Genomic DNA, 20581 nt, shown 5'->3' with positions numbered 1-20581 from the left:
ATCCTTGAGCAACACCACTGATCGTTGGGCATCGGGGAAGGGAGTTGGAAGGAGGGACTTTGAGAAGAGAGAGGGAGGGAGAGAGAGATTGATGGAGGAGAGGGGGTGAGATGAAGGCAACGCACGATTCATGGAGTCACAGAATAATACAACACGGAAACAGGCCATTTGGCCCAATTGCTCCATACCGACCACAGCATCCTTTCTGCTAGTCCCAGTGGACTGCGTTGTTCCCATAACCCTGCAAGCCCTTCCTGTGTCCAAATTACTCTTAAATGTTGCAATTGTGTCCGCCTCCACAACTTCCTCCAGCATTCATACCAGGTAAAGACTACATTCTCTGTAAAGAAGGTAACTCCCAGGTCCCTTTCATATCTCTCCCCGCTTATCTTGTTTCTGTGCCCTCCAGTTTCGGACTCCCCAGCCCTGGGGAAAAGACTATGACCGTCCATCTTATCCATTACTGTTCTGATTTTAACAAGTTAGACGAGGTCACCACTCATCTACCTTCGCTCTAGGGAATAAGAAGCCAGGTTGGCCAACCCATCCCTGTGACTCAGGCCCTGTCGTCCAGGCAGCGTCCTCGTAAATCTCTTCTGAACCATCTCCAGCTTGACAGTGTCTTTCCTATAACTGGGTAACAACAACAGTAGACAATACTCCAAGCACGGCGCCACCAACGACTTATACGACTGTAACATAACGTCCCTGTTCCTGAACTCGATGCCCTCACTGCGGAAGGCCAGCATGCTAAACGCCTTCTTCATCACCCTGTCTACTTGCGCACCCGCTTTCAGCGAACTGTGCACTTGTATTCCCAGTCCCCTCTGCTTCACAACATACTTCTGTGCCTTGCCATTTACTGTTTAGGTCCTACCCTATTTGATTGTCCAAAAAAATCACCTTACACTTATCTAAGTTGAAATCCATTTGCCACTCCTTAGCCCATCTCATGAACATCTCAAGATCCCTTTGCAAATCAGTGTAACCTGCTTCCCTAACCTGCAAGACGCCCTAATTTAGTATCATCAGCAAAGTTGCTAATCGTGCCATGTACATTTACACCCAAATGATTTACATACATAATGACTGACAGAGGTCCCAACACAGACCCTTGGGGCAACCCACTCGTCGCAAGTCACCAGTCGGAGAATCTATCTCCATCCATCCCTCTCGGCTTCTTATCATCGAGCTAATTCTGAATCCACCTTGGTAGCTCCCCCTGAATCCCATGCAACATAACCTTCCAGATCAACATGCCATGTAGGACCTTATCAAGCGTCTTACTAAAGTTTATATAGACATCATCCACTGCCCTACCTTCCTCTGTCCCCTCGGGTACCTCTTCTAAAAGGTGCAGCAGATTTGTCAGACATGACCTCCCTCGGACAAATCCGAGCTGACTGTTCCTGATTAGTCCTTGACTGTACAACATATGGTAGATCTTGCTACTTAGAATTCCCTCCAGTAACCTCCTAACAAATGAAGTCATGCTCACTGGCCTGTAGTTCCCTGGCCTGACCTTGCTACACTTCTTGAACAATGGGGTACAATCAATTAGTACAATCATCTTGTACACTTCTGTCATATCACCTGAAAGAAAGTACAAGATGATAAGAGGCATGGAACGAGTTGACAATCAGAGACTTCTTCCAGTGCAACAATGGCTAACATGAGGGGACATAATTTGAAGGTGATTGGAGGACGGTATAAGGAAGATGTTTAGGGTAAGTATAAGACACAGAGAATGGTGGGTGCGTGGAACGCTCTGCCTGCAGATGTTGTGGGGGCAGATATATGGGGGACATTTAAGAGACTCTTAGGTAGACACAAGAGTGATCGAAAAATAGGGGGCTATGTGGAAGGGAATGGTTAGATAGAACATAGAACAGGATTAAATGTTGGCACAACATTGTAGGCCGAAGGGCCTGTATTGTGCGGGAGTGTTCTTTGTCCTGTGTTCTAATGCAACATCATTGACCACCGTCCAGTCTTCTGGAACTTCACCAGTGACTGACGAAGAAGCACATATCTCTGCAAGATCCTCCACGATTTCAGCCCTGGCTTCCCATGAGTTCCGTCTGTGCACTTGGTCAGGCACTGGGGATTTTTCCACCCTAATGTGCTTCAAATCTGCAAATACCTCCTACCTCGTAATCCGCATATAATCCAAGACCTCTCTATTTATTACCCTCGTTTCTCTGGCATCCCTGATGTTCTCCGTTGTAAACACGGAGCAGAAACAGACATGAAAAATTCCAACCATCTCCGGTGTCTCCACATACAGGCGGTCCTGAGGGTCTTTCCGAGGACCTGGTCATTCTCACGTCACGCTTGTATAGTTATTGTAAAAGGAAAGCCTTTTGGTATTATCTTTAGCCCTACCTGCCACATCCACCTCAAACCCAGTTCTATCCCCCCTGATATCCTTCTTCAGCCTGGTGTTTAATCTTTTATATTCGTCGACGGATTTATTTGTACCCAGCTCCCTAACGGGGATGAACGCTTCCTTCTTTTTTGCTGAGCAGAACCTTGATATCCCTCGTCAGCCATGGCTCACTGACCCTGGTACATCTGCCCTTCAACCTGTCCAGAACATGTCGCCACTGGATCCTTGATTGGAACATTTTAAAAGCTCCCCACTTGCCAACTGTTACTTTGCCTTTAAACAGAGTCGCACTGTCGATCCCATCCAGATCCTGTATAATGCCCTCAAAGTTTTCCCTGCTGCAGTTCAGGACTTTAGGCAGTGATTGGAGATGTGCCGGTAGTTACAAGGACCGAAAGGTTTAAGGGGTCACTGTTCCTGAACCTGGTGGTGTGGAGACTTCAGGCTTCTGTACCTCCTGCCCGATGGTAGCTGCGAGAAGACGGCACGGCCCGGATGGTGGGAGGAATCTTTGATAACGGACGTTGCTTTCTTGTGGCAGTGCCTCCTGTAGAATCTACCGATGGAGGGGAGGGATGTGACCGTGATGTATTGGGCAGAGCCCATAACTCTCTGCAGCTTATCACGTTCGTGCGCAGTCGAAATGCCTTCCCGACCGTGATGAAACCGGCCTGGACACTTCCAGCAGTGCATCTGGAAAAAGTTTGTTCGACCGATTAGGTAACGGGCTGAACCTCGCTGACCTCTTCAGGAAGTAAATTGGCGGCCGCGCCTTCCTTGTGATTGTATCTAAGTGCAGGGATGTTGTTTTTCGAGATGGACGGGTGTCCCAATGACTCACACACACCCGGACAAGACAACCCTCCTTGAATCCATCTGGATGGCATGTCATGACAGCAGATCAACACAATGTGGGAGTGTTGTCCGCAATGCACAAACCACCACTGCGTGGGGGTGTTATCGAGTCAACCAGCAAGGATGCAGTCCCCTTGGTCCAACTGGTACATGCCGACCAAGATGCCCCATCCAACCGTATCCAACTTGTCAGCATGTAACTAAATACCTTCAAAACCTTTCCATTCTATATACTTGTAGAATAGTATTGTAAAGTTGTTATTGGTAAATCGGTTTATCTTTGTCACCTGTACCAAGGTCCAGTGAAAAAATTTGTCTTGCATAGCGTCCGAACTGCTCAATTCATTACACAGTTCATTGTGGTCGTACAGGGCAGAACAATAATAGAATAAAGAATAAAGTGTTACAAAACAGAGAAAGTGCATTGCAGGCAGAAAATAAGGTTCAAGGGCCATAGCGAAGTAGATTGTTAGGTCAAGGATTATTTTATCGTTCTGGAGGAACGGCTTAGAACAGCGGGATAGAAGATGTCCTTGAGCCTGGCAGTACGTGCTTTCAGGTTTTTGTGTCTTCTGCCCGAGGAGAAGGGGAGCAGAGTGAATGTCCGGGGAAGGAGGGATCTTTCATGATGTCAGCTGATTTACCCAGGCAGCGAGAAGTGTACATAGGGTCCACGGAGGCGAGGCTGGCTTCCGTGATAAGCTCAGCTGTGCGTCTCGGGCAGAGGAGTTGCCATTCAGAGCCGTGATGCATCCAGATAGGATGTGAAGAGGACAGGCCAAATTTCTTTATCCTCCTGAGGAAGTAGAGGCATTGGAGAGCTTTTCTGACCGTGGCGTCAACTTGGTTGGGACAGGACAGGCAACTGGAGATGTTCATTCCAAGGAACTTGAAGCTCTCAACCATCTCGACATTATCTTTGATGTAGAAAGGTGCATGTCCACCGCCGCTTTCCTGAAGTCAATAACCCGCTCTTTCGTTTTCATGACGTTGAGGGAAGGGCCGTTTTCATGAATGTAGAAAGACTGTGAGGAAGGATAGGCAGTCAAATGGCAAAATTTCAGTCAGTGTGATGGGCTCAAGTGTGTCGATTTTAATTCGTTATGTATCAGGAATAAGGCTGATGAACTTAGAGCATGGGTAAGTAAGTGTAACTATGAAGTGGTGGCTATTACAGAGACTTGGCTATTGCAAGGGCAGGAAGGGCAGCTGGATATTCCGAAGTTTAGATGTTTTAACAGGGACGGGGAAGAGATAAAAGAGGTGGGGGAGTAGTCTCGCTAATCAGGGACAGTGTCACACCTGCAGAAAGCAAGTATGTCCCAGGGGAATCGTCCAGTGGGTCAGTGTGGTTGGAGGTCAGAAACAGGGAGGGAGCAATCACTCTTTTTGAAGTATTCACCAGACACCCCAATAGCAACAGAGACGCTGAGGAGCAGATCTGGAAGCAGATTTTGGAGAGGTGCAAAAATTAGAGGCTTGATGTCACGGCTGATTTCAAATACCCTAATAAAGATTGGCACCTCCTTCCAGTAAAGGGGACAGATTGGACGGAGTTTGTCAGGTGAGTCCAGGAAGGATTCCTGACACAGTGTGTGGACAGGCCAACGAGAGGAGAGGCCATTCTGGAGCTGGTACAAGGCAATGTGCCTGGGTCATGTTTCAGACTTCTCCGTGGGAGAGCATTTTGGAGAAAGTGAGCATAACTCCTTGACCTTGACCATAGCGTTGAGAAGGGACAGGAGCACACCATGACAACAAGCCGATGTAGGAAAGTATTTAGTCGAGGGACGGGGAATTATGATGATATTAGGGAGGAACATGGGAGCGTAAATTGGGGACAGATGTTCTTGGGGAAGTACAGAGCGGAAATGTGGGGGCAGTTTCAGGAATACTTGCATCGGGTCTGGATCAGTTTTTTTACCCGTTGTGGCAGGGTAAGGTTTGTCGGGTGCAGGATCCGTGGTTGACACGAGAGGTAGAATGTATTATCAGCAGGAAGAAAGAAGCTTACCTGAGGATTAGAAAACATGAATCAGACAGGGCTCTGTAGAGTTACAAGGTAGACAGGAGGCAGCTTAAGAATGGACTTAGCAGAGCTAGAAGGTAACATGAGTACTCCTTGGCGAGAAGGATCAAGAAAATACCCAAGGAGTTCTAAACGTATGAGAATAATGAGAGGATGACTGGAGTGTGGGTAGGAACGATCAAGGATAAAAGGGGGAAAATGTGCCTGGAGTCGGAAGAGGTCGCGGAGGTCCTTCATGAACACTTTGCTTCAGTATTGACGAGAGACAGAGAGAGGGACTTGACGTTCGTGAAGATGGCGTGCGACAGGCTGATATGCCAGTGCATGTCGACCTGAAGAAAGAGTATGTGCTGGAAATGTTGGAAAAAGAAATAGGATAGATAAGTCATCGGGGCCGGATGGGATACACCCAAGGTTATCACAGAAAGCCAGGGAAGATATTGCTGCGACTTTGGCCATGATCTTTGCGTCCTCACCGACCACAGGATAAGTGCCAGATGATTGGAAGGTGGCAAATGTTGTTCCGTTGTTTAAGCAAGTGAGCAGGGATAAACCGGGGAATAACAGATCAGTGAGTCCTACTTCAGTGTTGGGCAAGTGACTGGAGAAGATTCTTAAAGACAGGATCTATGGGCACTCAGAGAAGCAGAGGCTGATTAGTGAAAGTCAGCATGGCCTTGTGAGGGGCCGGTCGTGCCTCACGAGTCTGATTGAATTCTTGATGAAGGTAGAGCAGTGTATGTGGTGTACATGGATTTTAGTAAGGCTTTAGATGAGCTTCCTCATAGAAAGCTTATTGAGAAAATCAGAAGGCATGGGATCCAGGGTTACTTGGCTATGTTGATTCAGACTTGGCTCGCCCACAGAAGACAGAGGGTGGTGGCAGATGGAACGTATTTTGCCTGCAGGTCGGTGACCAGTGGTGTTCGCACGAATTTGTTCTGAGACGCGTGCTCTTTGTGATTTTCAAAAATGATTTCGATGAGGACGTGTATGGGTGGGTTAATCGGTTTGTTGATGATACAAAGGTTGGTGGTGTTGTGGACTGTGTAGAAGGTTGCTATAGGTTACAACAGGATATGGATAGAATGCAGAGCTGGGATGAGAAATGGCAGATAGTGTTCAATCCGAGTAAGTGTGAAGTGATACACTTCGGAAGATCGAATTTGAAGGCGGAATACAAGGTTTATGGCAGGACTCTCAGCAGTATGGCGGAACAGAGGGTTCTTCGTGGCCAGTTCCGTAGATCCCTTAAGGTTTGCGGGCAGGTCTACAGGTTTGTTAAGAATGCGTATGGTGTGTTGTCCTTCATTAGTGGGGGTATTGAGTTCAAGAGACACCAGGTATTGTTGTTTAGCCCTAGTTTGAGTTCCCACTTCTGTCCGCTGCAAAGTAACACAGTGCCACAAGGTTGATTCGATAAAGCTCAGTTATTAGCAGTATACTGCGGCATAATTCTCCTCAAACTCTCATGCAGAGTTTTTATCGGAGATCTCCGCAGTCCAAAGCAGCAGACAGTGATTTATACAGATACTGTCACACACACTTAATGATTTCGGCTCCGCGAGTTTCGGTCAAACTTCACAGAACCAAAGACAGATATCGCACCTATTGTCCAACACAATTAGAGTTATAATCGAGAGATTCAAAGACAGGTATCACCCTCATTGTTTGAAACAAGTCTCCTCCAGTCTGTTTATTACACCACCACCCTAACCGTCTAGTATATTGGACTGGAACCAAGGGCCCGGACACAGCAATTATCACCTAGCTTGATTCAGTGGCTTGCATGCTCTTGCTTGCAAATTATTTTTCCATCAGCTATATGTATAGATACAGTCAGTCACAGTTTCTTAACCCTTTACTTCCTTACTGTTGCAGCTTTATCGAACTTTAGTTACACCACGCTCGAAGTATTGTAATCAGTTCTGTTCGCCTCAATACAGGATGGATGTGGAAGCCCTGGAGAGGATGCAGAGGAGATTTATCAGGATGTTTTCTCGATTGGAGAGTATGTCTGTTAAGGATACGGTAGCGTTGTGGTTAGCGCAACGCTATTACAGCGCCAGCCATCGGGGTTCAATTCCCGTCGCTGTCAGAAAACAGTTTCTACGTTCTCCGGTGTCTGCGTGGGTTTCCTCCGGGTGCTCCGGACTCCTGCCACATTCCAAAGACGTACGGGTAGGTTAATGTGGGTTTAGAATGGGCGGCACGGACTCGTTGGGCCGGAAGGGCCTGTTACCACATTGTAAATAACATTTTTTTTTAAAAAAAGGATAGGATGAGTGAGATGGGACTTCTCTCTTTGGAGTGAAGGATGATGATAGGTGACATGATAGAGGTGTACAAGATGATAAGAGGCACAGATCGAGTGGACAGTCAGCGACATTTTCCCAGAGCGAAAATGACAAACGCAGTTGGGGGGTGGGGGCGGTGGCATAATTTAAAGGTGTTTAGAGAAAGGTAGAAGGGGGATGTCAGAGGTAAGTTTTTTTTACACAGAGTGGTGGGTGCGTGCAACGCACTGGCCCAGAGGTTGCGGGTCAGATACATTGGGGACATTTAAGAGATTCTCAGTATTCACATGAATAATTGGTAAATGGAGGGCAATGTCGCAGTGAAGGTTGTGATAGATCTTATGGAGCATAAAAGTTCAGAATAACATCGTAGGTCGAAGAGCTTATGCTGTTATATATTGTTCGATGTTCAATGCTCGTTCACTGAACTGGGAGCAGGGCAATCCTCTGGAGTTCCTGCGCAATCACCCACTCACCAATATTAACAACCTCCCCAAACAGCAAAGCAGACCCCCATACCTGTTCCGACCTGCTCTTCTCCTATCTCAATTAATCTTGTTCTGAAACACCTCCCTCAATTAGTTTCTGGCCTTCAACTCCCCACGGCTCAGATACCTGACGTCTGACGTTTGCTTCTCAATGCAAATTCTCAACATTCCCAGAACCCAGTCGGAATAACAGCCCTCACCAGATGTTGGAATACACGCCCCCTCTTACTCCACCCGTATCCGATCAGATTAATCCCACGACTGAACTCAGAACCTGGTCAACAGGTGACACAGTTTGCCAATGAAACGAGACACCCGAGTTTCTGCCAATTAATCTCACCTGAGGCAGCAGTACAGTGATGAAATAGTCATGGTCTATTACACCTGCAAACATCTAACGTCTATGCCCAAAATGTTGATGGAGATTTGTAGTGTGCCTGGGTGCTGGAGCAGGAACCAAGTCTGGTGATGGGATGGAGGCAGTGATGAAGACCTATAATTTCAGATCAAGGGATCAATGGAGGGAGGCTTGGGAATTGGTGAGGAGTTTCTTGTCTCTAACATTTGCCTTCCAAAACTTTGCTGCCCAGCTGCATTGCGTTCCAATATTGATCCAGCCTTCATCCTGTGTTAAATGGTTGACCCTCATTCACAGTCAAGCAATGACTCAAGGTGGTGGATGTCCAGAATTCTCCACCATTTGTCCCAATTTTTACAAATGCACCAGAGAAAGCATCCTGCCAGGATGCATGGCGGGTTGTATGACAACTGCTCTGCCCATAACTGCAACAAACTGCAGAGAGTTTTGGACACAACTCACCACTTCAAGGAAACCAACCTCCCTTGCCTGGAAGGTCTACACTTCTAGCTTCTTCGTCAAAGTAGTCAGCATAATCAAAGACCACACCTACCCGGTAAATTTTCTCCTAAGAAAGGCAAGAGTGGACATTGGACCTCTGGAAAAATGAAGATGGACTGGTTGCAATGGGGAACAACGAAAGCGTGGACGAACTGAATAAGTATTTTACCTCAATCTTCGCTGTGGAATCCACCAGCAACGTGCCAGTAATTCAAGTGAGTCAGGGGGTAGAAGTTAGTATAGTCGTTATTACTATGAAGAAGATGCTTGGGAATCTGAAAGGTTTGAAAGTGGATAAGTCACCTGGACCGGATGGACTGCACCCCAGAGTCTGGAAGAAGCAGCTGAAGAGATTGTGGAGGCATTAGTAGTGAGCTTTCAAAAACCTACAGAGTCAGGAACGGTTCTGGAGGGCTGCAAAATCACAAATGCAACTCCACTCTTTAAGAAGGGATGGAAGCAATAGACAGGCAATTATAGGCTGGTTATCCTGACTTCAGTGGATGTTACGATGTCAGAGTCCATTATTAAGGATGAGTTTTCGGGGTACTTGGAAGCACATGATAAAATAGACCGAAGACAGCATGGTGTCGTCAAGGGGAGATCTCGCCTGACAAATCTATTGGTATTCTTTGAGGAAGTAAAAAGTGGTATAGACAAAGGAGAGTCAGTGGTTGTTGGTTACTTGAATTCTCAAAAGGTCTTTGACTATGTGCCCCTCATGCGGCTGCTAAACAAACTAGGTACCCATGGTATTACAGGATAGGTGCCAACATGGTAGAAGATTGGCTGACTGGAAGAAGACAAAGAGTGGGAATACAGGGGTCCTTTTCTGTTTGGCTGCAGGAACCAGTGGTGTTCCGCAGGGGTCGGTGTTGGGTCCGCGAATTGTCACATCATATGTTAATGATCTGGATGACGGAATTGATGGCTTTGCGGTCAAGTTTGCGGATGATACAGAGATAGGTGGAGGGGCAGGGAGTGTTGAGGAGGCAGGGTGTTTGCAGAAGAACTTGGACAGGTTGGGAGAATGGGCAAAGAAGTGGCAGATGGAATGCAGGGTAGGGAGGTGTCCCGTCATGCACGTTGGTAGAAGGAATAAAGGCATCGACTATTTTCTAAACCAGGAGAGAATTCAGAAATCGGAGGTGCAAAGGGACTTCAGAGTCCCAGTGCGGGATCCCGGAAGGTTAACTTTCAGGTTGTGTCGGTGGTGAGAAAGGAAAATGCAATGTTATCATTCATTTCGAGAGGACTAGGATATAAAAGCAAGGATGTAATGCTGAGGCTTCATAAGGCGTAGGCCAGACCACATTTGGAGTGTTGTGGGCACTTCTTGGCCCTGTATCTATGGAAGGATGTGCTGTGGTCAGAGAGGGTCCAGAGGACGTTCAGGACAACGATTACGGGTATGAAGGGTTAACGTACGAGAAGGTTTTGATGTTTCTCGGCCTGTACTCGCTGGAGTTTAGAAGGCTGAGACGGGGATCTCAATTGAAACCTATCGAATATTGTATGGCCTGGATAGAACAGACGTGAGGAGAGCGTTTCCAGTAGTGGGAGAGTCTAGGACCAGATAACACAGACTCCTAACAGAAGGATAGCACTTTAGAACTGAGGTGAGGAGGAATTTCTTCAGCCAGATGGCTGTGAATGCTTGGGATTCGTTGCCACAGACGCCTGTGGAGGCCATGCCATCGGTTGTGTTGAAAGCGAAGGTTGATCGGTTCTTGTAAAGTCAGGACATCAAACGTTACGGGGAGAAGACAGGAGAAAGGGGTTGAGAAGGAGAAATGAATCAGCCACGATCGAATGGGAGAGCAGATTTGATGGGCTGAATGGCCTAATTCTGCCCCTTTGTCTTTTGGTCTTTTACACAGTCCACAACTCCAGCGATCGTTGTATCGTCTGCGCACTTACTGACCCACCCATCCAGGACATTTCTATACATCACAGACAGCGGGAGTCCCGGTACGTATCCCTGCGGGACATCACCTGTCACCGACCTCCAGCCAGAATAAGTCCCATCGACCACCACCCTCTGTCTCCGATGCACAAGCCCATTCTGAGCCCAACTGGCCAATTCACCGTGGATCCCACGCACATCAACCTTCTGGATCAGCTTCCCATGAGGGACATTCTCAAAGGCATCCCTGAAGTCCGTGTTGACAACATACACAGCTCTCCCTTTATCCATCACCCTCGTCACCTCCTCGAAAACTCAATCACGTTATAGAGGCATAAACTCTCCCTGATTAGGCCGTGGGTTTCCAAATGCTCGTCAATCCCATCCCACAGAATACTTTCCAGTCACTTCGCCACCACTGGCATGAGACTCACCGATCGAAGTTACCAGGATTATACCTGTTTCCCTTCTTAAATAACGGAAAAACATTAGCTACTCGCCAGTCCTTCGGGACCTCACCAGTGGAGAGAGAGGACACGAAGATCTTGCTCAAGGCCCAAGCAATCTCATCTTCTGCCTCTCTCAACAAACTGGGGTATATCCCATCTGGTACTGCAGACCTATCCATCACCCTCCTACTTTAACTCGAAAAGCCCCAGTATTATAACATGTTTCGTACCGATCTCCACATCCTCCACACCCTTCACCTTGGGAAGTACTCATTAAGGACCTCACTCACCTCCTCCGCCTCCAACCACAAGTTTCCTCCTTTACGACTTTCTGACCGCTCAAGCATAGAGTCACAGAGCACTACAACACATAACCAGCCCCTTCGACCCATCTAGTCCATGCCAACCTGGTTCTCTACCGAGTTCTATCTACCTGCACCAGGACCATATCCCTCCAAACCCCTCCCATCCATGTACTTATCCAAATTTCTCTTAAATGTTACAATTGAACCCGCATTCACCACTTCCACTGGCAACTCGTTCCACACTCGCGCCACCCTCAGAGTGAAGTATCTTCCCCTCAGATTCCCCTGAAATATTTCACCTTTCACCCTAAGCCAATGACCTCTAGTTCTGGGCTCAACCAAGCAAGGGGGAAAAGCCTACGTGTATTCATGCCATCTATACCCCTCAATTTTGTATTCTCAATAAGATCTCTCCTTATTCTCCTGCACTCCAGGGAACAAAGTCCTAACCTGTTCAACCTTTCCCTGTAACTCAGGTCTTCAAGTACCAGCAACATCCGTGTAAATTTTCTCTGCACTCTTTCAAGCTTATTGATATCTTTCCAGTAGGTCGGTGACCAGAACTGCACAAAATACTCTCAATTAAGCCTCACCATTGTCTTGTACAACTTCAGAATAACATCCCAGCCTCTGTACTAAATGGCTTGACTGCTGAAGGTCAATGTGCCAAAAGTTCTCTTTCCAACCCCATCTGCCTGTGATGCCACTTCGAAGGAATTATGGATCTGTATTCCCAGGTCCCTTTATTCTGCCACATTGCATTGACTGTGTAAGTCTTACCATAGTTTGTCCTCCCAAAGTGCATCACCTCACACTTGTCTGAATTAAATTCCATATTCCATTTTTCAGCGCATTTTCCCAACCTTCCAGATCACTTTGCAAGATTTGATAGCATTCATCGCTGTCCACGGCGCCCCCAATCTTGGTGTCATCTGCAAATGTGCTGATCCAGTTTCCCACATTATTATCTAAATCATGAATATAGCTGATAAACAACAGCGGACCCAGCACCAATCCCTGCGGCACACCACTAGTCACAGGCCTCCTTTCAGAGAGACACAACCATCTACCACCACTCGCTGGTTTCTCTCGCTAAGTCAACGTTGAATCCAATTGACTGCTTCATCCTTAATGCCAAGCGACTTAACCTTCTGGAGCAGGCTCCCATGTGGGACTTTGTCAAATGCCTTGCTAAAGTCCACGTGTACAAAGGCCACTGCCTTTCCCTCCTCGACCTTCCTGGTAATGTCCTCGAAGAAATCTACTGGATTGGTTGGACATGACCTACCACGCATAAATCCATGTTGACTATTCCCAGTCAGGCCTTGTCCCTCAAAATTCTTTATATCCTGTCCCTCAGAAAACGTTCCAATAATTTGCCCACAACTGTCGTCAGGCTCACCGGACTATAATTTTCCTGCTTATTCTTCGAGTCTTTCTTGAACAACGGGACAATACGAGCTATACTCCAGTCCACCGGCACCTCACCCGTTGCTAAGGGCATTCTAAGTATCTCTTCCAGGGTCCCTACAATTTCTGCACTAGTCTCCCACAAGGTCTGAGGATGTCACCTTGTCAGGCCCTGTGGATTTATCAACCTTTTTTCGCCTTGAGATAGCCAGCAACTCCTCTTCCGTTGTCCGGATACCTTGCATGACCTCACTACTCTTTTTTTCTATAATCTCTGCGTCTGTCTCCAGAGGAAATACAGATGCAGAAAATTCATTTAACGTCTCCTCCATCTCTTTTGGCTCCATACGTAGATAACCATGTTGATCTTCAAGAGGACAGATTTTCTCTCTTGCTATCCTTTTGATTTGAATATTGCAACAGAAGCCCTTGGGATTCTCTTTCATCTCGTCTGCCAGAGTTTCCTCGTGTCTGCCTTTTGCCCACCTGATTTCTCTCTCAAGTGATCTCTTGATTTCTTATATTCCTCAAGTACCTCATTCCATCCTAACTGCATCTACCTGATATGCACCACCTCTTTTTATCTTTACCAGGATTCAAATATCCCTCGGTAACCAAGGTTCCCTGAACCAGCAGGCTTTCATTTTATTCTAACGGGAGCATACAGATTTTGTAGTCTCAATATTTCACTTTTGAAGGTCTCCCACTTACCAAGAATCGTTGCTGGAAAACCGGCCCTACCCACTCCTTATTTGTCATCTTTCTCTTCACGTGTGTACAGAATGCTTTGCCATTCTCTTTAATCCCACTTGCCAAGGACTTTCATGGCCACTCCTGGCACTCCTAATTCCCTTCTTGAGCTCTTGTCCAGCTTCTTCAGAGTGTCACGAACCAGCAACAAAAGAAACACACTGAGCATGATTTAGTGTTAAAAACTATTTTATTAATCACTATTTATGATAATACGTAAAATAAAAGTAAAAATGTTAGTATGTTAGAATTCGAAAATGTTAAACTTTGAACGTTAACCCCCAAAACTAAACTCGTTGTGTGTGTGTGTGTGGCAAAGTCCAAAACTCCCAATTCCGGAATGGTTCTTAAAGTTCAGTTCCGCAAGCCATAAGGTGAAACATGTGCAAGGGCTTCTTCAACAACCACCGTTGTCTGAAGATAAGACGTAGACGTAGAGAAACATAGAGAGAGTAAATACGAAATCCAAATGTTCCACGATGGAACCCCAGCGACACTTCAGTGTTTACTCGGTAGTGACTTCCTCACCCCGAAAAGCATCCGAATCGTGGTCGTTCACACACACAAATACCTGTTTCCTTCTACATCAGCAACAAAGTGAACTCCACCGGATTACTTCCAACTTCCATACATGGATTTCAGTGGCAGACACAGTTATTGTTTCTCATCCATCGATAGAGAAAACTAGCAGGCTGGTGTCTCTCTCCCTTCTCTCTCTCTCTCTCTCCTTCTTCTAACTTCTTCAACAACGTCGTTACGTCCTTTATCTTCTATTGACGTAATCACGCCCCACACACACATACACACACACACTCTCTATCTTAAAGGGACTTTCACTGAGTCCGTAACAAGAATCCTCACGACTCTGTTTGATTTTAGCTTCCTGAATCTTCCATTAAACACAGACCAAAGAAGACGACAGCGCATTACAGGCCCTTTTGCCCACAAGTCTGTGCCGACATTTTATCCTTTTCTAACATCTATCTAACCCTTCCGTCCCACATAGCCGCCTATTTCTCTTTCTTTCATGTGTCTATCTAAGAGTCTCTTGAATGTCCCCAATGTGTCTGCCCCCACAATCTCCACAGGCAATGCGTTCCACGGACTTATCTCTGACATTCCTTTATACCTTCCTCCAATCACCTTGAAATTATGTTCCCTCGTGTTAGCCATTGTCGCCATGGTTAAAAAGTGTCTGACTGTCCTCTCAATCTCTGCCTCTTGTACACCTCTACCAAGTCACCACTCATCTACTTCTCTCTCAAGAGAAAAGCCCAAGTTCAATCAACCTCTCCTCATAAGACATGCTGTCCAATCAAGGAAACATCTTTAGAATCTCCGTTTCACCCTTTATCAAGCTTCCACATCCAACCATAATGAGGCGACCAGAACTGAACAAATTACTCCCAAGTGTGGTCTGACCAGAATTCAAGAGAGCTGCAAATTACCTTGCGGATCTTGAACTCATTCCCCCGACTAATGAAGACCAACACACCATACGACTTCTTAACAACCTTATCCACCTGCCAGCCAACCTTGACGAATCTATTGACGTGGACCCAAGATACCTCTCTTCCTTCAGACTGGCAAAAATCCTGCCATTAGCCTTGTATTCTGCCTTAGAATTCAATCTCCCGAAGTCTATCACTTCACATTGACCGAGTAGAACACCACCTGCCACTTCTCAGCCCAGCTCTACATTCTATCAATATCCTTTTGTAATATACAGCAACCTTCTACACTATCTACAACACCACTCGCCTCTGTATCAGCAGCAAACGTACTAAACCACCCTTCCACATCCTCATCCAAGTCATATTTAAAATCACAAAGAGCAGGGTACCCAGAACAGATCCACGTGGAGCATCACATGTCACCGACCTCCAGGCAGAATACGCTACATCTACCAGCAGACTCCATCTTCTATGGGGGAGACAATTCTGAATCCACGCAGCCAAGTGTCCCTATATCCCATGCTTTCTGACTTTCTGAATTAGCCTTTCATGAGAAACCTTATCAAACGCCTCACTAAAATCCATGTACACCGCATCCACTGCCCTCCTTCGATTGGAGGATTGGAGTTTGAGGAGATTTGATATGTTATCAAAGGGTCTTGTAAATTTCTGTTGATGAACGAGGATGAATTCTGACTGCTGGTCAGGAGGCTCTTATGCACAGGATTAAAAGAGGCTGCAGAGGGCTGTGGAGTCAGCCAGCTCCATCTGCGGAATAACAAAAGGATCCCGCTGTAACGGGATCCTTGAATTTCTAACAAACAGACCTCATTCTGTGAGGATTTGTAGCAATACTACCGGCACGATTATTCTCAACACTGGTGCCCCAAAAGACTGCGTCCTCAGCCCTCGACTCCACTCCCTATAAACTCACGACTGTGTGGCCAGATCCTGCTCTATCTCCACCTGCATGTTTGCAGATGATGCCACTGTTGTAGGCCGGATCTATCAGCTATGAGTTGGAGTACAAGAAGGAGAGAGAGCTTAGTGGAATGGTGTCATGATGACAACCTTTCCCTCAATGTAAACAAAACTAAAGAGCTGTTTATTGACCTCAGGATAGGGGGCGGTGTGCATGCACCTTCTACATCAATGGTGCTGAGGTCGATAGAGTTGCGTGCTTCAGGTTCCTGGATGTGAATATCACCAACAACCTGTCCAAGTCAAATCACGTAGATGCCACAGCCAAGAAAGCTCACCAGCGCCTTTACTTCCTCAGGAGTCTAAAAAAATCGGTTTGTCCCCTTTGACTCTCATCAGCTTTTACCGATGCATCATTGAAAGCATCCTATCTGGATGTATCAAGGCTTGGTACGGCAGCTGCTCTGCCCAGGACCGCAAGAAACTGCAGAAAGTTGTGGACCCAGCCCAGCGCATCACGGACACCGGCATCCTCGCCTTGGACTCTGTCTTTACCTCTCGATGTCCTGGTGTGGCAGCCAGCATAATCAAAGACCCTACCCACCCGGGATATTCTCTCTTCTCTCCTCTTCCATCGGGTGGAAGATACAGGAGGCTGAGTACACGTACCACCAGACTTAAAGACAGCTTCTACCCCACAGTGATAAGACTATTGAACGGTTCCCTTACAGAGTGAGATGGACTATAACCTCACGACCCACCTTGTTGTGACCTTGCACCTTATTGCACCGCACTTTCTCTGTAGCTGTGACACTTTATTCTGTACTGTTACTGTTTTTACCTGTACTGCATCAATGCACTTTGTACTAACTCAATGTAACTGCACTGTGTAATGAATTAACCTGTACGATCGGTTTGTAAGACAATCTTTTCACTGTACCTCGGAACAAGTGACAATAATAGACCGATCCCAATACCATTACAACACTCCACCCCACCATAGAGGACATCTTCAAGAGGCGGTGCCTCAAGAATACGGCATCCATCACTGAGCAGCTTCACCATCTGCGAAACGGCGTTTTCCTTACTACCGTCAGGGAGTATGAGGACCCTCATTCAACGATTCAGGAACGGCTTTTCCCCAGAGACCATCAGATTTCCGAACGGTCCATGAACATTACCTGATTGTTGCTTGTTTTGTACTATATATTTATTTGATAGATTCTCGCAGTTTTATGCCTCTGCACTGTACTGCTGCGGCAAAGCAACACATTTCACGGCACATAATACGGTGATAATAAATTGATTCGGATTGTGGAGTTGCGTACGATGAACCGTGACTTGACCACTCAGATTTAAAAGTGGCTTTCCTATTGAATACAGAGGGTACTGATCGATGGTATTTAATCTGGTTGCAGTTCTGTGACTAATGCTGTTCCCCAGGGACCGTACTCGGACCTCCTCTGTTTGTGATCTATCAATATAACCTGGATGAAAATGTGAATGGATGAGTTAGTAAGTTCGCGGACGATGCAAAGATTGGTGGTGTTGTGGATTGTATTGAAGATTGACAAAGGGTACAGTGGCATATCTGGCAGTTGCAGACATGGGCGGAGAATTGGCAGATGGAGTTTCATCCTGTCACATGATCGGTGTTGCACTATTGGAGATCAAATTTAAAGTGACTCTACCCTGTTATTGACAAGACCCTCAACAGTGTTGATGGACAGAAGTATCTTGTGGTGGATATCCACAGCTCTCTGAAAGTGGCTGCACAGGTAGATAGGTCGGGAAATAAGGCGGATGTATGCGTGTTTCAATTAGTCAAGGCACTGAGTACAAGAGTGGGAAGTTATCTTGCGGCTGTTTGAAACGCTTATCAGGCCGCATCTGGAGTATTGCATTCAGTTCTGATCGCCGAGTTACATCAAGGATGAGGAGTCTTTGAAGAGGGTGCCGAATTTACAGGATGCTGTTTGCATTATAGGGCATATGCTGTTGGGAGAAGTTGGACAAACTGGGGTTATTCTATCTGGAGCGTCGGTGGTTGAGGGCAGAACTGATAGTAGTTCATAAGATTACAAGATACACTGATAGAGTCGACAGCCGGTATCTTTTTCTCAGGGAGGAAACGTCTGATACCAGAGTAAAAGCCTTTAAGGTGAGAGGTGGCAAATTCAAAGGAGACGTGTGCGACAGGTTTTTTTTTACCCATCGGGTACTGGGTGCTTGGATTGCTCTGTTATATGTGGGAAGATCACATATCTGCGTTAGAAAGGTTGTTTGAAATACTTTCCAAGGCTATCCTTACAGTTAACTTGGCTAAAAGTGAATTTAGCCATGCCACTGTGACGTAGCTTGGTTATGTTGCAGGTCAAGGCAACATAATGGACTGTTCCTGTGCTGCACCTGGTTTTCTAACCTAGTTCTATGGATCTGTGACGTAAACCCGCAAAGAGTGTGACGTAATTCTGTCGAGAAGAACCGACTTCAGATAATTCAAAGTCAAATTCAAGGTTATTGTCAGGTGCACAAGTACGCGAATGCACAGCTGCAATGAAAAAAAGTACTTGCAGCGAAATCACAGGCACACCGTGTTATATAAGCAGCATGCTCAAGTACAACAAATTAAACATGAATTATACACAATTTTCTCAAGGAAATAAGCTCATTTAAAACAAAACATAGTCACAGAGTTGGGACGATATTCCTTCCAGTTCACAATTCCCGGCACGATTCTGCTTGTTTGCCCCCAGTGTGCTTGGCGTGGGAAAGACGGAGTTGGTTCAGGCGCGGGAGCAGCGCGGATTTCTCAGCTCCGCTCCGCGCAGAGCGCATCTCACAATGAGAGTGAGGGGAGATTTCACTACCTTCTTCAGCTGCTCCCTGAACTTAGTCTGGGTCACCATGTAAAGAGCCGTGTTCGTGCAGCAGCTCAGGAGCTGCAGCATGGAGCTCAGTTCCCTCATGGACTCAGATGGAGGCCCAACCGAAGAAACGAACCACAATCGGAACCACACAGAATTCACTGTAAAGAGCGTCCACAACAGGATGAAATTCCCCGACACAACCAACAGCAAAATGAGGGATTTCCTGCGGCTCTCCATCTCCGGGTCTCTGGAATTATCCCCACGACTCTGACCCCGGAGTCTCCTGCGGGCTCTGCTCGCCACAAAAACGTGTCTGACGGTCAAAGCATTGAGCAGGAGAATGAGGACAAATGGGATCACAGGCGTGAGAAGATAATGGAGGAACTCGACTGCGGTCCAAACCACTGAGAACAGAGCACCGCCTCTATCATAGCAAAACCAAGGCAAATTAAAAAACGCGTAGGCTCCTGAGAGCATGAAATACCAGAAAATGTTCTTTAAACAGCTCAGCACAGTCACTGTCCCCAGAACCACAGCCGCCGTTCTCTCGGCGCAATATTTCGTTTTCAGCTTCTGACAACGAATGGCCACAAATCGATCAATGGTGAAAGCAACAGTGAACCAGACAGAACAGTCGGTGGTTGCGTAAAGAGCAACGGCGTGGAAATTACACACGGGGATGTACTCCAGGAAACCGAACTCTTCCCAATATACAATCGGAATCTGTCTCAGAATCAGGTCGAAGAAAACGACCAGTAGATCTGCCGTTGTCATGGCCAGGAGGTAGAGAGTGACGCCTTTGGAGAGACCGCACTTTCCACGTGGCAGGACCACAATCGTCAGCACGTTCACTGTGAGGAGGGAAATAAGCACAAGCGTGACAGCGGGGTTGGAACAACGTTAGCAGATTCACAGAGATGGTAATCAAATGCAGAAAACTGTTCAGAGTTGTAGGTGGTTTTACCGACACCAGGGTTGTCTGCTGGAGACGGAAATTATAGATCAGTTATATCTACCAGTAACTGGAATTTCAACGGCATCACCTCGACCCACAGACAGGCGAAACTCGGTGGTCCCGTGGTCCGGTAAAGACACCTGACCAGGGAACAATTCGTCATGTGTTCCAGTTAATAAAGATCAAAGTCCTCACGATCTCAGCTTCGGTTGAGGGATAGGTGATATATTGACCTAGGTTGTATGCGGAATCAGCCAAGGCTCCTGATTCTGATCATTGCTCAGTTCTCTGTGAGAGAGTCGATGATCATTTTGTGGTGACCGGGTCATTGCGGTTTGGAGACCCAGTCACTCTTCCTGATCTTTATGTAGCGACTTTATGTTAGTGGTAGATAAATCAGCCCAGGAATCTCCATGTATTTATTGCCCTGTGAGCCAGCGTCTGTGTGTCGGGGCCGCCATCTGCTCCTGGTTGGAAACATGACGCAGCCACACTGGAGATTGTGGTCAAAATTGCCCAGGTCCCCGCGGAGCAGTCTATTTCAACAGCACATTGTTCCGACAGGGGGTTGGAAGTGGTGAGAAACTACTGGAGGTTTCAGACTGAAATTAGACCATGATTAATTCAATAATATCGGTTTACTG

The sequence above is a fragment of the Pristis pectinata genome, chromosome 29 (genome assembly GCF_009764475.1).
Source record: "Pristis pectinata isolate sPriPec2 chromosome 29, sPriPec2.1.pri, whole genome shotgun sequence".
Classification (NCBI taxonomy): domain Eukaryota; kingdom Metazoa; phylum Chordata; class Chondrichthyes; order Rhinopristiformes; family Pristidae; genus Pristis; species Pristis pectinata.
This window is presented reverse-complemented; position numbering follows the sequence as displayed.